The sequence below is a fragment of the Panicum virgatum genome, chromosome 8N, assembly GCF_016808335.1.
Source record: "Panicum virgatum strain AP13 chromosome 8N, P.virgatum_v5, whole genome shotgun sequence".
NCBI lineage: Eukaryota > Viridiplantae > Streptophyta > Magnoliopsida > Poales > Poaceae > Panicum > Panicum virgatum.
Genome location: NC_053152.1, coordinates 44227798 through 44240052, shown reverse-complemented (window position 1 = coordinate 44240052; position 12255 = coordinate 44227798). Strand labels below are relative to the sequence as shown.

The window sequence follows — 12255 nt, the reverse complement described above, 5'->3', positions numbered from 1 at the left end:
AGCTCGGTTGCTTGATCCTTTTTCGATAAATAACCTTTTCATTGACAAAAACCTCACTTCTTATGAAGTGTCGCGAAGGCTTTTTGTCACTCTTAGCAATTGTTTTTGAATAAACTAGTTGCGGAACAACATCGAAAGATCCTTTCAACCTTGCTAACACTTGTTTTTGCTAACATTGCATTTGCACTTTGCATCCATTACATTGTTCATGCCCTCATTTTGCTAGCTTGGTCTCAATCTTATTGATGTATGCTTTCCTATCCATGTAATGCTTGTCATTTACCTTTTACAATCTTGTGTAAATATGGCGTTTAAACTTGTTTGTGGACTTCCATCTTTAAGCTCTTTTGACCAAGATAACAATCCATTTTGTTCTCATGGTGCATTTGGTTGGTTTATAAGCTTTGCAATGAGCTTTATTTTTTTTCTTGTGCTATGAAGGCCTATTGATCTTGGGATAGACATGGTGTTTTGACCTTGGTTAAATAAGTCTTTTTGGCTATGGAGAAGTTCGGCAACCTAGTTGTAAACATGGTGTTTAGAACTAGGTGTAAACATTGTCTTTGTTTATATACCTTCCTCTCATTTGCATTTACACTAGCACACATGTACACTCACTAGGTTTTTATTTTTTTCGCTAAGCTAGCTATGCCACAAATTGAGATCTTAGGAATGGTAGGTTTGTTGGCGATTGTCTCTACTCCCGACTGTCACCTTGGGGGTAGATTGTGCACTTGAATTGTTTTGCAGGCATGACAAAGCGTTCCCATGAATTCGTGATCAAAGAAGAAATCAAATTCGTCAACATCTCCAAAGTTTGAAAGCAAGCCCCTCTGTTTTCATCAAATTCCCGTTCCAACGCATCCAAGATCAATGAATTTGAAGACCCGTACAAGGAGATATGGCAAAAACTTTGGACGCTGCGCGTTCTGAAATTCGGAACAGATTGCAGCGCTGGGATAAAATGGACACAACTCTCTTGTTCGGAATTAATTTTGGGTGAATAAGGACTCGTTGAAAAGGAAAATTCGTGCACTTCGTAATGGAGTAATGTTTCAGAACAGGTTCTGTTCTGGAAATTGAAAGAAAAAAAATCGTGAAGATGAGGCAGCAATGGGACAACGAGGAATTGAAGGAGGTGACGACGACGTGAAGCAATGATTGGGACCCTGACTTAGTCCAAGAAGAAGTTGATGGAAAATTGAGGCAACAAAGGTGAAGACACATTGAAAATGATATTCATACACATGAGGGAAGGACTTCAAGAATTGCAAGATGATCCATCTTCTCCTTCCACGCCTAGCATCATGCTAAGCATGGGGGAGGATTTCGTGGACAAGGAAGAAAGATTTCATGGAGTAAGACAATCACAGTTGCCACAAGATGCTCATGATTCTTCTTCCATGCTTAGCTCAATGCTTAAGTATGGGGGAGGCCGCGCTACACTTCATTACGAGCATCGAGAAGGACGGTAATTCTTCCTCAACTCTCTCTTTTTCTAAATGCTTGTACATATATGCCTTCAACCATAGATGCAACCTTTGTATATATCTCTCAACCTATCACATGGCTTCTAGGAGGACAACCTAGTTTTGTTTTTGTTTTCAATAAGTGTAGGATCACTATCACTTTGTGCTCACCACATTGATACATTTTGGCAATGCCTTATGCTTATGGAAAAATAATGAAAGTTGCTGCTTTGTTTTACCTACACTATGCTGTATATGACTTGACCATTTGCTCTCAGTTAAATGGAATGAAAATGATTAAATACCGGCTCTTTTATTTGTGGAGGTTAAATGACTAAATTCTAAACCCACATATTCTATGTTGCTCTTTGATTTAAGTCTACCGATGAGCTTACACCTTGTGATTGTTTAATTTGAAAACTTAATTCCTATGCTAGTCTACATTTGTGAATCTCTTGCAAAGTTCTACCTACCAAAGCCTATACATACACATTCTTTCATGATGAAACCTTTAGATTGCAAACTTATATTTTGATGAGTTGGATTAAGATTGATTTCTTTGGTATGAGACTAAGAAGCTGGTCATTCCGTTTTTTTGTGTAACCTTCTTTCTGCTAGCCTATTTATCCATGCATTGTGAGTTTCTACTTCGGGAATTTTGCAAACCTCGCTGGATATCCACCCTAAACCAAAAATATCTTTTTGTGATTACCTCCTTGACCACAACCCAATTTGAGTATGGATTATCATTTCGACGGAATCAAAAGAATCAAGGGCACCATATAAAGAAAAATATTGGGAGACAAGGCTCCCCGGAGATTCAAGCGGTTCTACGAAGAAGAAGGTGAATTTGAGATACTTACCCTAGCTAGTTGGTTCTCCCACTATTCATACTCGAGGACGAGCATTCGTTCAAGCATGGGGGGATGGCTGGGTAAGTATTCTATGCTATCAAAAGTTCTAAGGAGCAAAAAGAAGAAAAAAAGAAAGAAAGAGAAAAATAGAAAAATGAAAAAAGAGAGAAAAGGAAAGAAAAAAAGAGAGAAGAATAAAATGCTCCTTAGTTCTTTTTGGCTTCATTAATTTTCCAAGTTACTTTGAAGAATTATTCCATACTCAAATCTTCCAACCATGTGCAATCCGATAACGAGAACTTCATTTGTGTCTCAGGATCATCCATTTGCCACATGCACATGTCCACCTATCTAAATGTGTGTGTTTCATCTTTCTCCATCTCCAACATTATTTTCCAATGGCCTTTTTGACTAGTCTCAGTAAATAGAATAGATCTCTCTCTTAGTTTGACAATATTTCAGATATAATGTTTTGCTAGGATTGTTTTTACCTACCAAGCTCCACATAAGCATTCCACTTTTACATATGAGTAGAATAGGTTGAAGACAGATTGAGCCCTAGGATAGAAAGCGATTAGCGACCCTATTCACCCCCTCCCCCTCTAGGGTCGGACACCCCGGTGAACCTTACAACGCTCCCATCGAACGTGATGTTAGGGCCCATCTATTACAAGGTAAGGGTCCATGCCATTATAGGTGCTACCCTCCTCGCATGATAGGCCCCGATAACCCTGACGCCGGTCAAGCCATGCTCCTTTAGTTACTGGATGGAGCCCAGCAAGCCGGTGAGCCTCTCCTTCTCCTTCTACACCGGGTCGTCCGACCACTCGCGCGGAACCCCTGTCACGGGTTGGCCGGTGAAGATCGGGAGGGGACATGGCCGTAGTTCTTGACATAGAACCAGGTGGGATGCCACCCTCTATGAGACCTCTTGAGGTGGAGATCCATGTACTGGCGGGCCCGGTTGTTGCAGGGATGAATGTCGACGCAGCTGATCGGAGGAATCACCGTCGTGTTTGCCACCATCGCCGTCTGAAGCGCAACGGCTAAGAAGTACTTCTAGAGCTCAAAGTGGGGCAGAATCCCCAAATAGCCCTTGCACAACATGATGAAGGCCGAGATGTGTTGGATCCCCTTGGGATTCAGATGCTACACCTTGATCTTGTAGTGGTAAAGCAGTCCGCAGAAGAACTTGTGGGCGGGCGTCGTAAAGCCGCGCTCGTGGAAGTGCACGAACGAGACAACATAGCCATCCGGTGGGGACGGCGACCTCTCGTTGCCGGGCTCGATCCACTCCACCGCGTTAGTGAGCAGGCACAGGAGCCCCTTGGCCACCAGACCGCCCAGGCGCACGGGGGACACATTCGAGGGCTACCACGTCGACACGGCCGGAGGATGTGAGAGAGCTCGGGTGCGCAGGGGCTCGACGGCGGTGAAGATGGCGAAGAGGGTGAGGTGAGCGCATTTTTCTTGCTTTGCTAATGTAGGCAAAAAGAGCCGAGCGTCGCCCCCTCCAATCTGATATAAGGGGGTAGACGAGGAAGGTGAACCGCTGCCTCGATCCCCGCAACGATCATTATAGCCGCGGCCACCCACGATGCGTCGCATCCCGTCAATGCTGGGGACCACGACGCCAACAGTGGCGGCCTGTGGAGAAACATGCCTCGTGGAGTAAAGACTTCGGTACGCCCAGGTAAGGAGGGATACAGGCTGAAAAATGCCCCAACAGCCCATTAACACCCCAGGGTTTGAAAGCTGGCCCATCAATGGGTTCAAAGCTGCCCGAGGACACCACCGAGTGAGGGGCAGGGACGGACAGGCCCCCAGCGGCCAAAATCCAGACACGACCAACTGTTCTAGGCGTCCCGACCCGCATTTGAGTCTTGATCCATTCCCAACCCGTGTTTTCCCCCGAGGGTAGGCTACGAGCCGTCAGGGTCGGCCGGATGACCCCGATAACTATGATGGTCGAGGCATCAAGAGACTGGGGTTAGTCGCTAGTCGACTCACTCCGGATCCCCACGAATGGGAGCCAGGGCCCCACTCAAACTCACCCGTTACCAACTCCACGAGTGCCACATTTTTAGCCCCGACGAAAAACGTGGTATGGCTCGGCCCCTCCCACTTCGAGCGAAAGAAGTGCGCGGAAGGGTAACATGTAGCAAAAATGAGACGACACCCGATCGGTGAAATCGAACGGGGAACTCGGGGTCGGACTCACGAAGTGACCCAAACAGGGTCGAAACCAAGGAGGGGTCGGCTCACCGACCTCTACCTAGTAAATGTAGAATCTACAAGCGATTGCATCCTCATGAATAGTAGAAATTTTTACACAAAAAGTCCGCCAGCCTCGAAAGACTGGAATAAAACGAACAAGTTACATGAGTATGCAAAAGGAGAAAAGGCTACGGCAAAGCTAACTTAGGTACAAGAACCAGAAGGAGTTCTTCGTCACCACCAGGGGCATGCCCGCAGGCCACTTCAACCAACGTCGCCCGTGTCGCGCAACCGACCGTAGCCCACCTCGTCGGTGCCACCACGTCAGTCACACATGCCCCCTCCAAGGCTGACGGCCTGCAGCAGGAGTTCGGCGATGTTGGTCTCAGCGGTGACGTGGACGATGACCATGGCGAAGTCATCGGCGAGTGCCTCCTGTTCTATGAGGGAAGTCCCTATTGGGATTCGGGTCTGGCTCGGAGCCCCAGGCAACGCGCCCCCTCAACTTCCCCACGACGTGTCAACAAACAACGGGCTCTGCGCAAGGGTACGAATCCCCACACGCCTCCCCAATTCGAGTGTTGCATTCAATAGGAGAGACGACCATCGCCGCAACCCAGGCCACGCCTTGGTCTTCCCACGATGAAATGGGAGCCACGCATCACACCATCCGGCGCGCGTCTCTGGGAAGATCATGACGGCGATCATGGGCCTCAACTGCCGCAGGTAAGGCCTGACGGGATATGGGGCTGTATACGCCCCTACGGCCCTTAAGGTGGCAGGGTTAGAAGGCTGGCCCACTGGAGGGTTCGACAGCTGCCCTGGGCCAACTTTGTAGAGTGAGGGGCCCGAAGGGATGGGCACGCTAGTGGCTAGTACCCTAGTGCGGCGAGCACCAAGGGCATCCCAACCTGCGTTTGAGTCTCGGCTTGGGCACAATCAATGGTTTCTCCTCGAAGAAATGTAGCAAGCCATCAGGACCGGTCGAACAGACCTGACAACTATATGGAATTGGCCTCCGAGAAATTGGAGTCAAACACCAGCTGACCAACGTCGGATCCTCGTGAACGGGAACTGGGGCTCCACTCGAACTGACCAGTTAGCAGCTCGACAAGCAATGCACTTCGCCCATTGAGGGATTGAGCAGCATGGCTCAACCCCTCCATCCTGATCGAAAGGAACACACGAGGAAGACGATGGAAAGGCGAGCCAACGCCCGATCGGTGACCCGAGATCGAACTGGAAACTTGGGGTCGGACTCACGAAGAGATCCAGGTGGAGTCACAACCAAGGAGGGGTCGGCCCGCCGACCACTTTCAGGTAAACACAGGGGCTTGGGCTCGGCACCTCGTGAAACCTGCCACGGGAAGGGCGGGTTGGACGAACCGAGACCCCCCTACCGCCAGCCTATGAAAAGCACAAACGGACAAGCAAGGGTCGGCTCGAACAGTGTAATCCGAAAGAAAGTGGCTTTATTCTCGGCGAATAAATACTACAAAGTGCGTTCGGCCCGTGGCTGTTACAAGAAACAAAAAACTTTGCCACTGGGAGGATGGCAATTTTTGCCCGTCTTGGGGGAGGTAGCAGCCAGAATATGAAGGTCTAGAGGAATACCATCCTCGCAAACTTTCTTCTAGCATCTCCTCCAGGGGGCGTTGCGGCGGGGGACACTAGCGGACAGCCTAGCCACCGTCGTCATCGATCAAGTGCCAATCCTAGCCAGAGAACGAGGGGGTGCCAAACGTGTTTGTCATCCGAGCAGTCCCTGTGACTTGCTCCAACTGCAAAGCGGCGTGGAGGCATCCTCCAACCATCCTCTGCCATTTGCAAACATTCTTCTAGCACCAAGATCTGAAGGACCAATGAACCCCCTTGGGAGGGCGAATGAAGGCAAGGAAAGGCGCCATTACGGGAGGAGGGTAGGAGCGGAGATGAGAGAGAGTCTAATGGGGATGAAGCCCCGGGAACGCCCTATTTATAGCCAGGAAAAGATGGGGGCCGGCCCAAATCAATGGATCTAGCCTCAACGCCAAGGGGCACAACGCGTCATGAGAGAAACAGAAAAAACCCCGGTTGGAGCAACGCAACACGATGACACAGGGTAGGCCCTGACAAGCGAGGACAGTTGAAGACAATGCTTGACCCGACCACCGTCCACCCTGACGGGTCTTGTCGAAGAGACGCACGCGCACTTAAATGATCATCAGATGAAAGGGGGATGCGCTTGCTGAACCCTCTGAGCGAATCTCTGATTCACTCAGAGGCTTAGGGGCTTCACCCACTTGGTGCGCTCGCACGCACCTACCTGAGCTTGGAGAGACAGCGTCACGTCTCATCAAGGCAGCAGGCCCGCGCATGCCAATGTGCTTGCTAAACCCTCTGAGCGAATCTCTGATTTTCACTCAGAGGCTCGGGGGCTACACCCAGTGGGTGCGCTCGCGCGCACCCACCGAAACCCAAAAGAGAGTGATGGGACGACTCGCCAGACCGTCGAGCGTTTCCTGCAAAATGAGACCTCCCTCCCACCACGCGGTTTTTTCATAACCGCGAGGGGGGTCAGGGGCTACTGATGAGGATAAAAGTAACAACCTCAGAAAAATGGCCCAGGGCCCGCTTGGAGTCCCCCTGAGGGTGGATCCGGCCCCGACCAAGCTCCGTGATGGGAGAGGTCCGCCTCGCCCAACCCCCAGGGAGAGGTCCATCTCGCCCAACCCTCACAGTGGCTTCCTTGTTCCGCCCGACCTCTATGGACAAAGTACCTGCACCGCCACATGGTGGCCGACCGACCCTGAGGTGGGGGGAGCGTTTCCGGTCAAAAGGAGGCCCCCGCGTGGAATCACATCAGGCAAGTGGGAGGCCTGGCCACCCCACACCTCGGTATGGATCATGATAGACGCCGAGTTGACAAGTCCATCCCGGGGGAGGACGCCACCCAACCATTCCTCCCGGAAGTCAGCATCGGGGGACGTGCTGACCAACATGACAAAGGACACGGCTGATTGACCATGACTTGCAAGCGGCTACGTCATCAGTAGTACGCCCTGCCCATCCCGGTCCGCCACGACCGGCACAGCACCAAGGATGGGGGCAGGCATCCTCCGTCACCATCTGCCGGGCCCACCTGGACTGGCTGCTGAGGGAAAGGGGTCGGAGAGCACCCGACCCCCTCATCTTTGCCCTTTTTTGCCTTTCTTCTCATGTATCGCACTGTCCCTCCCTTGGACTATAAAACGGAGGGGATGAGCCCCCGACGAGCAGAGGATGACTTCTTACACACTAACACTCACGCAACACAGAGGCTTGGGAGTTTGTTCCCTCTCCCGCCCGTTTGTAACCCCCTACTACAAACTAGTGCAGGAATACGAGAAACTCGAACTGGATGTAGGGACATTCAGCCCGAACCAGTATAATCCTTGTGCCTTTCCTTGCATTACCATCCAGGCTAGTGAGCGCAGACAAATTCACTCGTTGGTGATACGGAACACCGACAGTACTCCATGTCAAAATGCACCTGGACGGGAGGCCATCTGGGTTCGGCCGACCCCAGGTGAAGCCTCCCCGGTTTTGCCTTCCTCCCCGGATAGCTAGTCAGCTAGGCTATCCACGTCGCCTTTTAAATGCCTGCCGTTAGATCCCCATCCAACAGTTCTTATTGCAACCACGCTTGTCTCCCACCACTCTTACCCCAGTCAACACGGTACTCGCTGTTTTCCCATTGCACTGCACGCCCCGTGACCAAACCTTGCCACTGCATCTCTCCTTTTCATGTGGCGACCCTCCTCTCCTACTAGAGGCCTCCTCCTACTGCACTCGTGGTCTGACTGTGGTCTTCTTCCCCGGCGGACTGTTCGTCGTCGGCCATTGCTGTTCCCCCAAGCTCTGCTCGCTCAGGTGCGCCTCTCCATGTTACTGTCCGCTCCTTCCTGGTCTTATGGTTTGTCTAAGCTGCTACGGTTTTATTCTTCCTCAGCATCTTGTTCCGGCTCCGCCATTTCTGTCTCTCAACCTCCCCTCATCTAGGTTCAATCAGGTCCGCTAACGGCCGGCCGCTGCTTTTCCAATCGACGTGTCCGACCAAGCCATTTCGCCTCCCAGGGTTAGTAAGCATTCTCGTTTCTTTTCCCCTCCCCGACATAACCTTTTCGTCGGATCTACGGTCACTAGATCCTCCCCCCCCCCCCCCCAACCCCCCCTTCCATCCTACGTGGTGCTCATGTCGTCCAACGTCTGCAAATGCGAGTTCCTTGTCTGCCCTGCTGTGGAATCCTTGTCCTGCGCCGGTATGTCTACCTATATCATTTCCTACGCTGTTAAGCTCCGATTAACTGTCATTTATGCTATCCCCCTTATAAAGCGAACGGAACTGAGTACAGACACCTCTCTTCTGGTCGTTGTCCCTATTAGGCTCACTTATCTTTCCCCCAAAACAACGCGAACGCACCTGACTACAGACAACTGCCTTTAATTATTTATAAGCGGTCCGCATTAACCCCAGTTAATTACTTCGGTTCCGTACGGGCAAACTTTTCCCACAAACGACACAGGCTATGCTGATGCTTCTGTCCTCCACCCCCCCCCCCCCCCCCCCCCCTCCTCCCTCCCTCGTTTTATTACATGCCCAACACTGCATCAAACGATAGGTGTTTACATGTCTGAAAGCTTTACCTAACCTACCTAATTTCCCCTGAACTCCGCTTAATTGTAAGGACCGACGAGTTTTGTGGTCAGCATACCTCGTCTTGATGCATGCCTCGTATGCGTCCTTTATTCATTTTATGTTCAACAGATTATCTCACAAATCATCAATCGATAGGTGCTGTCATATTCATAAGAATCAGATACGCTGACTATTTGACCCTGCCTTCCGCTTGATTGTAAGAGCAACTCCAGTGGAGTGACTAAATTTGAGTGACTAAAATTTATTTTAGTCACCCACTTTCCAAATTTAATTAGTCATCTAAAATATAGTCTCTACTCCAGCAGCACCGACTAAATAGATTTCTAAATAGACTAAAAGGAAAAAATGGTGGGCCCTATTTTTGGTAGTCTAAGTAGAGGGTAACCAAATTGAGAGGGTGGGAGAGGAAATTTAGTCACCTCCTCATTTTAGTCATTGAAATAGGAGCCCTGCGGGAGATGAAAATTTAAGAAAATGACTAAAATGTGAGTTTAGTCATCCAAATAGGAGCCCTGCTGGAGTTGCTCTAAGGACTGACGACGTTGGTTGCACCCAGTGGACTCCTTTTCAGATTTGCTTTCGCGGAAAAACAGAGAAACAGGTATGCTCCACGACTACGCTCCGGTGGTTCTTTCTAAAGCATTCAGTTCTTCCTTCACGCTGCCTAAAGCATACAAATGCTGCTTGGTATCTACGTCTTATCTTTGACTACTGTTGCATTGGCCCTTTGTGTCCTTTCTTCGTAACTTCTCCTCTACATATGTTCTCATATTCAATTAAAATCACAAATAATCAATACATAGGTCCTGTCATCTGCATACACTTTAGTTGCGCTTGTTATTTGACCGTTCCCTCCGCTTGATTGCAAGGACTGAAGAGGCTGGTGACACCCAGTAGACTCCTTTTTGGAATTGCTTTCGCGGAAATGACAAAAATAAAAATAAAAAACAGATACGCTCCACAACTAAGCTCTGGTGGATCCTTCTTAAGCATTCAGTTCCTCCTTCACGCTGCCTGAAACAAGCATAAGCTGCTTTCTATTTACGTTTAAACTTTTACTACTGGTGCGTTCGCCCTTAGTCGGCCTACTTCATAATTTTTATCTACATGTATTCTTATGTTGAATTGAAAGCATCTGACCACTTGCCGCCCAAATCACAAACTAAGGCCACATTTCACATTAAAACGCCCGCTACCTCACTTTACAACTATGACCTCTGAGGAGTCCCCTTCAGGTTAGAGTGCTTGTCTTCCTATGCACGGCTGCTACTATTATCGTTCATACTACGAACATTTGCAGGCCTAACTAATTATGCGCAAAACAATGCTGCTCTGTCCAGATAATACGCTGTCCAATCCACAGAAACAATCACGCTGCCGTCGGCTGCTTACCAGTAACCAAATAAACCTTCAGTTAGTCCCGATGCTTATGGAATGAAATTTCAACAATTTATCTGATGCTGTTCCTTCTTACTACTCGGTCATACCTATTTCATTCTAAAAGATTGAGATAACCAAAACAGAATGCCTTGTATCATCACTTACGTGACTTATTTTCACTTCAGGTATAGCTTCACAGCACCTCATTACCAGGTCAGGAAAACACCATTCAGTAATCGGAGAAGCTCACATAGCAGTAGACCTCAATGCTGAAACAAGTTTGCAAGTTCCTTCTGACTCAACCACAGATGCCCAACTATCAGTAGACCTAACTACCGAAACCAGCATCCAACTAGCTTCCTTTGAACTTAACATCCCTTTAGTGGACGCCCTACTCTCCTTGGCTCTCCAGATTTCACTTGGTAACATACATATGGATCCAGTTCATGTGTTCAGAGCTTTTGTCATACCCACTCTAGCATCTGCTGTTTGGAGAAGGTTGCTACATTTTATCTCCGCTCACTGTGATGCAAAGCTACCTCCCATTCCAGCGTGGATTCGAGCTCCTCACATTTACATTAATCACCGACCATCCCTGAGCTTGTACCCGCTTCGATGGCTTTGCTTAACCCTTAGCAGGAACATAAAGCTCTGCATCACATCGGGCACGCTCATTTGGACAATAACCTTTATCAGTTGCTTACCCAATACAGCCGCAACTATAAAGGTCCGAGCAGCCGCCAACTTTCTGCTTTAGATGCTTCCTCCAGCTCTACTTACAGTGGCAAACATAATCGAAGCTGAATTGTTCCTATTTGAATATTATATGATAGCTACCTACCAGTATCTTAGGGGATCCTACTTCCATCATTAGCGCATAACACGGCATAGAGGTCCTCAACTGCTACTTGCTGCTGGTACGTATCCTAGAACACCTAATAAAACAGGTCAACTACAATTCAGTATTACTTTCTACAATACTCTTACTAGCCTCTATATTACCTGCTCTGCAGCCTACATTTGCCTTTTTACCGACAGAAACCTCTAAACCGTTTCACCTGCAGGGAAATCCACCATCTGGCTATATAGCCATACATATATCACCTATGCTTATCATCATCAGCCTACATGCATCCACAGGCCCTGCATTCAATCATCAGCTTCCAGACGATGTGATCGTGAAGGGATTTCCCATTCCGCTGAATGTATATATGCAGCAATGTCTTTTGCTCACAAATGTAATGCCTCCTTAATTAGTAAACACTCTGTTCTCCTCCAGCTCCTATGCTGTCAGAAATGGAGATCCAGATTGTATGCTAGGCGCTACTTTCCCAAGTACTCATGCGTGAACCTCTTCCGTCCGTAACTAGTACAATATTATCTACTATAATATTCTTTAATCCCTTTATTTTATACAGTCAATCCGTATCCATCGTGGCAGACCGTTGACCACAAAATACACCCAAATAGTTCCACAGTTATAATCATAAGACATCCTCGCTTATTACTGAAGCCGCACTAAACTACTATATGAAACGCAAACCCCACAACCTGATATTACCAATTAAATCGTACCCTTCTTAATCTTTCTCAAATCAGGAAATTTATACACTTTTCACAGGCTCGCGCACGATAGCGCGCGTCATGTACTAGTAAT

General features: G+C 48.6%; 1 long non-coding RNA gene across 2 annotated transcripts; it reads left to right on the top strand.

The window, feature by feature from the left end:
* Positions 1-8294: 8294 nt before the first annotated feature.
* On the top strand, positions 8295-11933 carry LOC120684505. Of its 2 annotated transcripts, none has more exons than XR_005679326.1 (3): positions 8295-8636; positions 10784-11515; positions 11663-11933. It is a non-coding gene; the product is annotated as an uncharacterized LOC120684505 (long non-coding RNA). The 2 variants fall into 2 exon arrangements; XR_005679325.1 differs by having other exon boundaries at positions 8296-8431.
* The last annotated feature ends 322 nt before the right edge of the window (positions 11934-12255 follow it).